General features: G+C 37.5%; 1 non-coding gene across 1 annotated transcript; it reads right to left on the minus strand.

Moving 5' to 3' along the window:
• Positions 1–2,864: 2,864 nt before the first annotated feature.
• LOC145950989 (small nucleolar RNA R71) lies at positions 2,865–2,971 on the minus strand. Its single transcript, XR_014428815.1, has one exon. It is a non-coding gene; the product is annotated as a small nucleolar RNA R71 (small nucleolar RNA).
• Between the last annotated feature and the right edge of the window lie 9,204 nt (positions 2,972–12,175).

A 12,175-nucleotide genomic window follows, 5' to 3' on the forward strand; every position in this document is an offset into this window, starting at 1 on the left:
ATGGCCACAAGGATGAATCTATGTCCATTGGATGCTTTCGGCTCGATGGGCCCAATAACATCCATGCCCCACATTGCGAATGGCCAAGGTGAAGCCAATACATTGAGTGGAGTCGGTGGGACATGAATATTTATGGCATTTTCGCACGTACTGGTAACAATCCCTTTCCATGGTCGACCAATAGTATCCCGCCCTGAGGATCTTTTTAGCCATTGCAGGCCCGGGGATATGGGTACCGAAAACCCCCTCATGTACTTCTTTGATCATATTTTGAGCTTCGACTTGGTCTATACATCTCAACAAGACCGAGTCATAATTTTTCTTGTAGAGGGTTTCACCGACTAGCAGAAATCCCATGGACTCATCAAGCACGGTTAAATAGAGTATTAACGGTCTTCCCTCGACAGGTGGCACCAATACTGGTGGATTGGCCAAGCACTGTTTGATCTTGTTAAAAGCTCGTTGACAATCCTCACCCCAAGATTCGGAATGATTCTTGCGCAACAGCCTGAATATTGGTTTGCACGTGTCAGTCAACTATGCGATGAACCTTGCGACATAGTTCACCCTGCCGAGGAATCCTCTTATCTCTTTCTCGGTCTTAGGAGGAGGCATTTCCATTATTGCCTTCAGTTTATCGGGGTCCACCTCTATGCCCTTTTCACTGACGATGAACCCGAGAAGCTTACCCGACCGAACTCCGAAAGTACACTTAGCCGGATTTAGCTTAAGCTGATACTTGCGAAGCCGGTTGAATAGTTTTCTCAAATATTGGATATGGTCCATTTCGTCCTTCGACTTTGCGATCATGTCGTCCACGTATACTTCGATTTCTTTGTGGATCATGTCGTGGAATAATGATGTTGTGTATTTTACTCATATTTTAGCACTTTAATTCACAAGAATTCATAGCATAATCATGCATATCTTTCATGTTTTTAATAAATTTTTATATCATTTTCCTATTTTATGCTTTTCTTGGTATGTGTTGTGTTTTCTCTGAGCAGGATCAAGATTTAAGAATTAAAGAGGAAATGCTGAGCCACAGGGAAAATCACGGCCGTGATTCTAAATCACGCCCGTGATTCACCAGAGAAAATCACGGCCGTGATTCCCAATCACACCCGTGAACGCCACTGACCCTTCATAGATGTGCTCCAGAGAAGATCACGGTCGTGATTCTCAGTCACGGCCGTGATTCACTTCGCGTCCCAGCTTTTTAAGTTTTATGTTTTATTTTTTATTTTATCTTTGTAATTTTTATCTTGGTAGTTTTACCTTTTTACCCTTTTAGGGTATAAATTAGATTAGGTTAGCCTCGAACGGGGATTTTTTTTTGGAGAGAGTTTTTTAGTTTTTGACACTTGGAGAAGGTTGGGCGCCTGTGCCATCGACTCTAAGGTTTGCTTTTCTTTTATTCTTTTTTTCTTGGAGAACTACTATGAACTCCTGTGAGTAGTTTCCCTTTTTCTGGGATCAGAGCTTAGCCTCTGAGAACCTCTTTATTAATGCATTATTCAGTTTCTTAAATTTATTCCAATTCTTGATCTGTTCTTTTATATTTTATATATGAACTTTAATATTATTGTTTTCATAATAACATTAATTAAGGATGAACTGAGAGGAGAACTTGATTATAATTATGATAAACAATTAATCTTAATTTTCATAATCATAGATAATTAGGGATGAACTGAGAGGAGAACCTAATTATCGGAACCTAAAGGAACAGACTTGAGTGTTAAATCACGAGAGTAGTTTTAAGCTTTCGAGGAGCAATAGATTAACAAAGATCTTAATGGGCTTAATTGAACGTAATTACCACGAGAGTAGAGATTAATTTTAATTAAACACATCCTCGTAGCCTGAGAAGGTGCAAGGATTAAATTAGGTTAAGACTACCTTCAAGATGGAATAGAATTAATTAATGAAAATAATAATTCAATAATGTTGGAACTCTTTGTGCGAACCCTAGATTCCAGGAAATCTCCTTATCTTATCTTAAAGTTTTATCTTATTCATTAATTGCATTACTATCTCTTTTACCATCGAATCTGATCTTATCATCTCAAAACAAAAATTCCATCTGTTTTAAAATTCAAATTAAAATACTAGTAATTCTAGGTCAAACACGTAGTCCCTGTGATTCGATATTTATTACTTGACGACAACCGTACACTTGCGGTTTTCCACACATCAAGTTTTTGGCGCCGTTGCCGGGGACTACGTCTCTTGATTTAAATTACAATTATTTTAATTCGAATTTAAAAAAAAAAAAAAAAAAAAAAAAATTAAATAAATAAATAATTTATTTTTTTTAGTGTTTACTTCTCCAATTCAGATTTCACGGGTCACTTTCTTTTTTTTTTTTTTTTTGCAGTGCCTTAGGGTTAATGCAAAAGAGATCTCTACGTCTTGGGAAACCAACACCACTTGATCCTGAGATTGAAAGAACTCTCCTGAGAAGGAAAAGAAACCTTTCTAGAGAATTTGACATGGCTGCACAACGAGATAATTTACCGCTTCGGGATTACTCTGCACCCATAGCTCGTGGGATACCTGGAGGGGAGATGCAAACTGGAGCTACTGTACCAGCTTCTCTGGTGAATATGCTCAAACAGAACACCTTTGGAGGACTACCATCAGAAGATCCTAATGACCACTTAGAGGGGTTCTTGGAAATCTGTGAGACCCAGCAATTTGATGATGAAGTTTCTGATGGAATGCGACTCCGCTTATTCTCACTCACCTTGAGAGATAAGGCAAAGGTGTGGCTAAGAACAGTGCCTAGAGAAAAGATAGCAACTTGGGAATTATGTGAAAGAGCTTTTCTAGAGAAATTCTTTCCTCCTTCTAAAACTAAAGAATTGAGGAAGAAAATCACTAATTTCCAACAAGGCACTGGAGAGACTATTTATGAAGCATGGGAGCGGTTCAAAGGATATCTTCAAGCATGCCCACAACATGGCTTCAACCGTTGGCTTACCATCCAATTTTTCTTTGAAGGATTGGACCAACAAAGCACCATGATATTAGACTCAGCAGCTGGAGGATCTTTCATGGGGAAACCTATTAATGACTGCATGATTATTTTGGAAAATGTAGCCTCAAATCACAGCCAATACAGTGAAAGAGAAGTCACAGCAAGGAAAGGAACTCCGGGGCGATATGAAGTGAACAATATTGAGTTACTCTTAGCAAAATTTGATACTCTTAATCAAAGATTAGACAAGATGGAAAAAGCTAAGGTTAATTCAGTGGCTACAAATCAAGTATGTGACCTTTGTAGGGAACAAGGGCACACTGCAGTAGATTGTACCTCAATTTTTACTGGAGAAAAAGAAGATACTACTGAACAAGTGGCAGCTTCTCATAATTTCTATGACACTCCTCGAAGAGAGAAGAGTAATCCATATTCCAACACATACAACCCTGGTTGGAAGAATCATCCTAACTTTTCTTGGAAGAATAACCCAGTTCAAGGAAGTAGCAATCAGCAACCTAATTTCCGTCCGTCCAATCACTTCATTAATGGGCAAGGAAATCCAGTACAGACACCCTCAATTCAACAAAGTGTTTCAAGATTAGAAAGCCTTATGGAGAATTTTGTCACTAATCAAAAACAGACCAATGATTCAATGGCAAATTCTATTCAAAACCTTGCTGTCAAGGTTGAGAATATTACTCTCCACAACAAGATGCTGGAAAATCAAATTGCACAGTTGATGCCTAGTTCAAACAATTCTCCAGGTAAGTTCCCAGGTAAAACAGTTGCAAACCCAGCTGAAAATGTTAATGCTGTTACTTTAAGGAGTGGGAAGAAATTAGACGGACCTGTGTCTAATCAAAATGATAATATTGAGATTGATGAAGACGCTTCTCCTATGGTTGAAAAACCTGAAAAAGAGAGATTAGAAAAAGAAAAAGTATCTTCATCAAAGCCTCAAACTGTTTATCACCCTCCAATTCCTTTTCCTCAAAGGTTAGCAAGGACTAAACTTGATAGACAATTTGAAAAATTTTTAAATATGATCAAACAAGTGTATGTAAACATTCCATTTGTAGAAGCTCTACAACAGATGCCTACATATGCTAAATTTCTTAAGGATCTTTTAGCTAACCGAAGGAAATTGGATGATAGAGAGACTGTTACATTGATCCATCATAATTTGCCCAAAAAACTTAAGGATCCTGGTAGTTTCTCTATACCTTGTCTCATTGGAAATCTAAGGTTTGAAAAAGCCTTATGTGACCTTGGGGCAAGTATCAATTTAATGCCTTTATCAATTTGCAAGAAATTAGATATGGGAGAATTAAAGCCTACAGCAATGTCAATCCAGTTAGCAGATAGATCTATAAAATATCCCATAGGAATTTTAGAAGATGTTCCAGTTTAGATAGGTAAATTTTTAATTCCGGGAGATTTTGTTGTTTTAGAAATGGAAGAGGACAACCAAATACCAATCATACTAGGTAGACCATTTTTGGCTACAGCAGGCGTGATAGTAGATGTCAAACATGGAAAATTGTCTTTATCCATTAATGATGAAACAATGGAATTTAATATTGCTAAATCTGTTAGACAACCTTCTCTTGAAAATATTTGCTGCAGGGTTGATATATTGCCTAAAGACATGGAGGAAGAAGTCATGAGATCTATTTTGAGGGATCCCTTGGAGAATTTTCTAGTTGGAGGAAAGCACATAGATCTTGAGGGGATTCAACCTAATTATGCTTGCTTGATCGATTCAAGTCCCCCGTGTAAAGAAAAAGATCCTCTAGTAGAAAGTCTTCTTGAGTCTTCAACAGATTGGCAAGAAGAAAACTCTCCAAAGTTAGAACTTAAACCACTTCCTTCATCTTTAAGGTATGAGTTTTTGGGGGCTAATTCCACTTATCCAGTCATAGTAAATTCAGCTTTAAATGAAAAAGAAACTGAAAAACTTCTCAATGAGTTGAGAAAATTTAGAAAAGTTATTGGATATACTATGGCTGATATAAAGGGAATTAGTTCTTCATTTTGTATGCATCGCATCTTCTTGGAGGAAGGATCCAAACCTTCTGTTGAAGCTCAAAGAAGACTAAATCCCAAGATGAAAGAAGAGGTAAAGAAAGAAATTTTGAAATTATTGGATGCTAAGGTAATTTATGCTATATCTGATAGTCCTTGGGTAAGTCCAGTTCATGTGGTTCCTAAGAAAGGTGGGATGACAGTAGTTAAAAATGATAATAATGAATTAATTCCCACAAGAACTGTGACTGGGTGGCGTATGTGTGTTGATTATAGAAAATTAAATAATGCCACTAGAAAGGATCACTTTCCCTTACCTTTTATTGATCAAATGCTTGAAAGGTTAGCAATGCATTCATACTTTTGTTATTTGGACGGATACTCCGGTTTTCATCAAATCCCTATTCATCCATTAGACCAAGAGAAAACTACTTTTACATGTCCCTATGGTACTTTTGCTTATAGGAGAATGCCTTTTGGCCTATGTAATGCACCTGCTACCTTTCAAAGATGTATGACTGCAATCTTTAGTGATTTATTAGAAAAAGAGATGGAAGTTTTCATGGATGACTTTTCAGTTTATGGTATTTCCTTTGATGACTGTCTATTAAATCTAACTAAAGTATTGCAGCGTTGCTCTGAAGTGAATTTAGTCTTAAATTGGGAAAAATGTCATTTTATGGTACAAGAAGGAATTGTCTTAGGACACCTAATATCTGGGAGAGGAATTGAGGTAGATAGAGCAAAAATATAAGTAATTGATAAATTGCCTCTTCCAATTGATGTTAAAGGTGTTAGAAGTTTCTTAGGGCATGCCGGTTTCTACCGAAGGTTTATTAAAGATTTTTCAAAAATCTCTAAACCATTATCTAATCTACTTGTGAAAGAGGTACCTTTTAACTTTGATGTTTCTTGTAAGAATGCATTCTACAGGTTGAAAGAAGCTCTCACTACAGCTCCTATTCTGCAAACTCCTGACTGGAGCCTTCCTTTTGAAATCATGTGTGATGCAAGTGACTATGCTATAGGAGCTGTATTGGGACAAAGAAAGGACAAGAAGGTTCATGCTATATACTATGCCAGCAAGACTCTTGATGAAGCCCAAGCCAATTATGCAACAACAGAAAAAGAATTGTTAGCAGTCGTCTATGCTTTTGAAAAGTTCAGATCTTATCTTGTGGGGTCTAAGGTTATTGTTTACACAGATCACTCTGCCCTAAAGTATCTTTTTAATAAAAAGGATGCTAAACCTAGGCTCCTCAGATGGATTCTCCTTTTACAAGAATTTGATTTAGAGATTGTGGACAGAAAGGGAGTAGAAAATGTAGTAGCTGATCATCTCTCTCGACTTCCACAAGACCAAGCAACAAAGGAGGAACTCCCTATTAATGACAGCTTCCCAGACGAAAAGCTTTTAGCAGTTGTTGTGAAAAACAGTCCCTGGTATGCAGATTATGTGAATTACTTAGCATGTGGAGTCCTTCCTGAAGACTTTAATTATCAACAAAAGAAGAAATTCTTTGGTGACCTTAACAGCTTTATTTGGGATGAACCTTACCTATATAAGAGGTGTAGAGATGGTATCTACAGAAGGTGTATCTCAGAAGAAGCAGCTCCTCACATCATTCACTCATGTCATTCTTCCGCATATGGAGGGCATGCTAGTACATCAAAAACTGCAGCTAAAATTCTACAATCTGGTTTTTACTGGCCAAACTTATTTAAGGATACTTGGAAGATGGTAAATTCTTGTGACCAATGCCAAAGATCAGGGAATATATCCAGGAAACATGAAATGCCATTAAATGGGATTTTAGAAGTAGAAATTTTTGATGTATGGGGAGTAGATTACATGGGACCATTCCCAAGTTCTAAAGGTTACAAGTTCATATTAGTTGCAGTTGATTATGTGTCCAAGTGGGTAGAAGCGATTCCCGCTCAAACGAGTGATTCAAATACTGTCATTAAACTCTTCAAAAGAATTATATTTCCAAGATTTGGGGTCCCAAGAGCTGTGATCAGTGATGGAGGCTCACATTTTATTGAAAGAAAGTTTGAATCTCTCTTAAAAAAGTATGGAGTCACTCACAAGGTTGGTACACCTTATCACCCTCAAACAAGTGGACAGGTAGAAATATCCAACAGAGAAATCAAAAAGATTCTTGAGAAGACTGTATCTACAACAAGAAAGGACTGGTCTTTAAGATTAGATGAAGCTCTTTGGGCCTACAGGACTGCTTACAAAACACCTATTGGCATGTCTCCATTTAGGCTGATTTATGGCAAATCTTGCCATCTTCCTGTAGAGCTAGAACACAAGGCTTTGTGGGCAATAAAATACTTCAACTATGACCTAAAGGATGCTGGAGAAAAAAGGAAATTGGAACTCAATGAGCTTGATGAAATCAGATTAGACTCATATGAAAATGCTAAGATTTACAAAGAAAGAACAAAGAGGTGGCATGACAAGCATATACATAGAAGAGAATTCAAGCAAGGGGACTCAGTGCTATTATTTAATTCCAGACTCAGATTGTTTCCTGGAAAATTGAAGTCAAGATGGTCAGGGCCTTTTACAGTTCAAAAAGTATATCCCTATGGAGCTGTAGAAATCAGAAACGATAAAGGCGACATATTCAAGGTCAATGCACAGAGATTGAAGTTATATTTCCATGGGGAACACTTAGAAAAATTATACTCTATGGTTCTTCAGGAACCTACTCAAGCATCATGAAAAAAAAAAAAAATAATAATAATAATAATAATAATAATAATAAAATAATAAAATAAAATTTCAGAGTTCCAGAGAGAATCACGACCGTGATTCTAAATCACAGGCGTGATCTTCTCTGGAAAATTTTTGGAAAACCCCAGAGAGAATCACGACCGTGATTATAAATCACGGGCGTGATCTCCTCTGTTTGAATTTTTGAAAACTCACAAAGAGAATCACGGCCGTGATTTCCAATCACGCCCGTGATTCCCTGCTGACGCTCAACAGATACAGCCCGTGATTTTTGAAATTCCCCTTTCCCTTATATATTTTTTCCCCTCCTTTTACATTCTCACTTCTCTCAAACTTACGAACTCTGCCCATTCTCTCTTTTCTTCTCTCCCAAACCCTAGCTTCTCACTTCTTCTTCCTCTTCTTCCCTCTTCCTCCCACATTCACTCATTCCGTTCATCCATGGCTCCCAAGCGCACCCGTACCGTTGGTTCGTCCTCCACCGCTTCCGATACCCACAGTTACGAGGAAGAAGCAAGTGAAATTCCGCACCTTCCTCCGAGGTTCTATCGGAACGATGAACAGCGTGAGCGGAACGAGGTATTACGCTTCCGCACTATCCATCCTACCAGGTATCTCGACTTCCCATTTATTCGTAAGTTGGGTTTACGTGCTGATATCAATTTCATGTTAACTAACATTGGGTGGACAACCTTTGCTACCATGCATAATGATGTTGTTTATCCTCGACTAGTTCTTGAGTTCTTGAGCTCTCTCCACACGGAAATATTATCTGGGCCAAATTGTTCTGAAGGTTTGATTTCTTTCCGTATGTTTAACCAAGAACACGAATTAACCCTGGCTCAGTTCAATAATATTTTTGGATTTCCCACTGGAGGGAGCACGAGAACCCCAAGTTCTTTCAACCCTGGTTCTTTTTGGTATAGTTTGACAGGTACAAGTAATTGGGTCGCTGGAAAATGCAATTCCTCTGCTTTCCGCCATCCCGCCATCCGTATTATGCACCGCTTTATTGCCTCTACTGTTTTGGCCCGAGGTGATTCTGAAGGAAAGGTTCGTTTGAGCGACCTTTTACTTTTATGGGCTATGATGGAAAACAGAGAGGAGCCTATTGATTCTGGCAGTCATTTGGCACGACAGTTCCAGAGTATTTCCAATACCAGCCACGGTGCGATTGTGAATGGCGGCCTCATTACCACTATAGCCAAACACCTTGGCTATCACGCTTGGCTGGACCAGTTAGAACCACTCCCTGGAAGCCGTACTATTAATTTTGCTACCTGCTCTTCTATGAACTGCATTGCGAAAGATGAAGATGATAAATACTACTTTGTAGTAACCCAGTCGGGAGTGCACCACCAGTTACCAAATCCAACATACACCGTGAAGAACCGGGCTACACGGCAGTTTCCACTGGAGCCATTAGAGGACCTACCTCCAGCAGCTGAGGAAGCGGCTCCTGCAGATGAGGAAGCAGCTCCTGAACAACCCCCTCTACATCCTGGACCTGAGGTGGACAATGCTGCTATCCTAGCAGCTATTCAATCAATGGATAACCGGCTGAAACAAATGGATGAACGCCAGCAGCATTATAATTACATGGTTGATCAAATGTATCAATGGCACATTCAACGGTATCCAGATGATTTTCCACCACAGTGAGATCTTTCTTATTCCTTATTTTACTCTGATGCTTAGGGACAAGCATTTCTTTCTGTTGTGGGTTGGTTGCATATTCATGCATTTTATAATTTTGTCAAAATAATCTATCATGCATTCATTAGCTCTTTGCTTCGGGACAAGCAAATCTTTAAGTTTGGGGTTAGGAGGATGTACGCATTTCATTCATTCATGCAAAAAAAAAATTAAAAAAAAAAAAAAAATTAAAAAAAAAAATAAAATAATAAAAAAAATCATGCATATATACATATTCAGTTAATCCCAGCTTGAATTTGTGTTTGAAAAGTAAATATTTTTAATGAAATTGTTCGTCTTTGAAAACACTGAATGTGATGAATTGAATCTTGAAGTCTCAGAACAAAAGGTTGAAAAATTAGCTGGTTTTGTGGCTAGCACTTGGTTCTTAGTATTGAGGCTTGAAATGATCGAGAATTATAAAAATAGTCTCTTGAAGATAAATTCTTTTTAATTCGTGCTTAAAAGCTTTTGGGGGGTAAAAAAAAAAAAAATAAAAAAAATAAAAAAATAAATCACCTAGCACCCCTTTGAGGTCATAGGTTAGAGGGAGAATATTCTTAACCTTAGAAAACTAAGGGAACTAATTAGCTACTGGGGAATTGTTTAGTAAAATAGCTAGCACCCCTTTGAGGCTACGTGTTCTTGAAATTATCATCCTCTCTACACTGATTGGCTACTGGGGAAATGTTTTAGGTGAGACAAAAACAAAAATAAAAATATTACCCCTATTTGTGTCACAAGCATTGAAAAATTATTTCTGTTAAATTATCTTCATTTGACTAATGAGCTTTACAAGATTTGACATCATGAAACTCTTAGAAACTAAGAGTTGGCGCTAGTAATGAAAGATTAAGATTCTAATTGGACCTTGTGAGACTAAGAGTGAAGATTTTAAATGCTCAGTTAATTCTTGATGACTTTTTTTCAAAGTGCTAATTATTGTTTGAGGACAAACAAAAGTTCAAGTTTGGGGTTATTTGATGTTGTGTATTTTACTCATATTTTAGCACTTTAATTCACAAGAATTCATAGCATAATCATGCATATCTTTCATGTTTTTAATAAATTTTTATATCATTTTCCTATTTTATGCTTTTCTTGGTATGTGTTGTGTTTTCTCTGAGCAGGATCAAGATTTAAGAATTAAAGAGGAAATGCTGAGCTACAGGGAAAATCACGGCCGTGATTCTAAATCACGCCCGTGATTCACCAGAGAAAATCACGGCCGTGATTCCCAATCACACCCGTGAACGCCACTGACCCTTCATAGATGTGCTCCAGAGAAGATCACGGTCGTGATTCTCAGTCACGGCCGTGATTCACTTCGCGTCCCAGCTTTTTAAGTTTTATGTTTTATTTTTTATTTTATCTTTGTAATTTTTATCTTGGTAGTTTTACCTTTTTACCCTTTTAGGTTATAAATTAGATTAGGTTAGCCTAGAACGGGGATTTTTTTTTGGAGAGAGTTTTTTAGTTTTTGACACTTGGAGAAGGTTGGGCGCCTGTGCCATCGACTCTAAGGTTTGCTTTTCTTTTATTCTTTTTTTTCTTGGAGAACTACTATGAACTCCTGTGAGTAGTTTCCCTTTTTCTGGGATCAGGGCTTAGCCTCTGAGAACCTCTTTATTAATGCATTATTCAGTTTCTTAAATTTATTCCAATTCTTGATCTGTTCTTTTATATTTTATATATGAACTTTAATATTATTGTTTTCATAATAACATTAATTAAGGATGAACTGAGAGGAGAACTTGATTATAATTATGATAAACAATTAATCTTAATTTTCATAATCATAGATAATTAGGGATGAACTGAGAGGAGAACCTAATTATCGGAACCTAAAGGAACAGACTTGAGTGTTAAATCACGAGAGTAGATTTAAGCTTTCGAGGAGCAATAGATTAACAAAGATCTTAATGGGCTTAATTGAACGTAATTACCACGAGAGTAGAGATTAATTTTAATTAAACACATCCTCGTAGCCTGAGAAGGTGCAAGGATTAAATTAGGTTAAGACTACCTTCAAGATGGAATAGAATTAATTAATGAAAATAATAATTCAATAATGTTGGAACTCTTTGTGCGAACCCTAGATTCCAGGAAATCTCCTTATCTTATCTTAAAGTTTTATCTTATTCATTAATTGCATTACTATCTCTTTTACCATCGAATCTGATCTTATCATCTCAAAACAAAAATTCCATCTGTTTTAAAATTCAAATTAAAATACTAGTAATTCTAGGTCAAACACGTAGTCCCTGTGATTCGATATTTATTACTTGACGACAACCGTACACTTGCGGTTTTCCACACATCAAATAACATCACCATCGCTCGTTGGTAGGTGGCACCCGCATTTTTGAGTCCAAAAGGCATCACCCTGTAGCAGAAAGTGCCCCAGGGTGTAATGAAGGAAGTTTTCTCGCGGTCTTCCTCATTCATCTTGATTTGGTTGTACCCAGAGTACCCATCCATAAAGGAATAGAGTGTGTTCGTGGCTGTATGATCCACTAGTGTATCGATGTGCGGTAAGGGAAAATCGTCCTTTGGACTGGCACGATTCAGATCCCTGTAGTCAACACAAACTCTAACCTTTCCATTCTTTTTAATGACTGGCACGATGTTAGCCAGCCATTCGGGATACTGGGATACAACCAAGAATCCCGCGTCTAATTGCTTTTCGACCTCCTCCTTGATCTTTAAAGATCACTCGGGCT

The sequence above is a fragment of the Cajanus cajan genome, chromosome 8, assembly GCF_000230855.2.
Source record: "Cajanus cajan strain Asha chromosome 8, NIPB_CcT2T_4, whole genome shotgun sequence".
Classification (NCBI taxonomy): domain Eukaryota; kingdom Viridiplantae; phylum Streptophyta; class Magnoliopsida; order Fabales; family Fabaceae; genus Cajanus; species Cajanus cajan.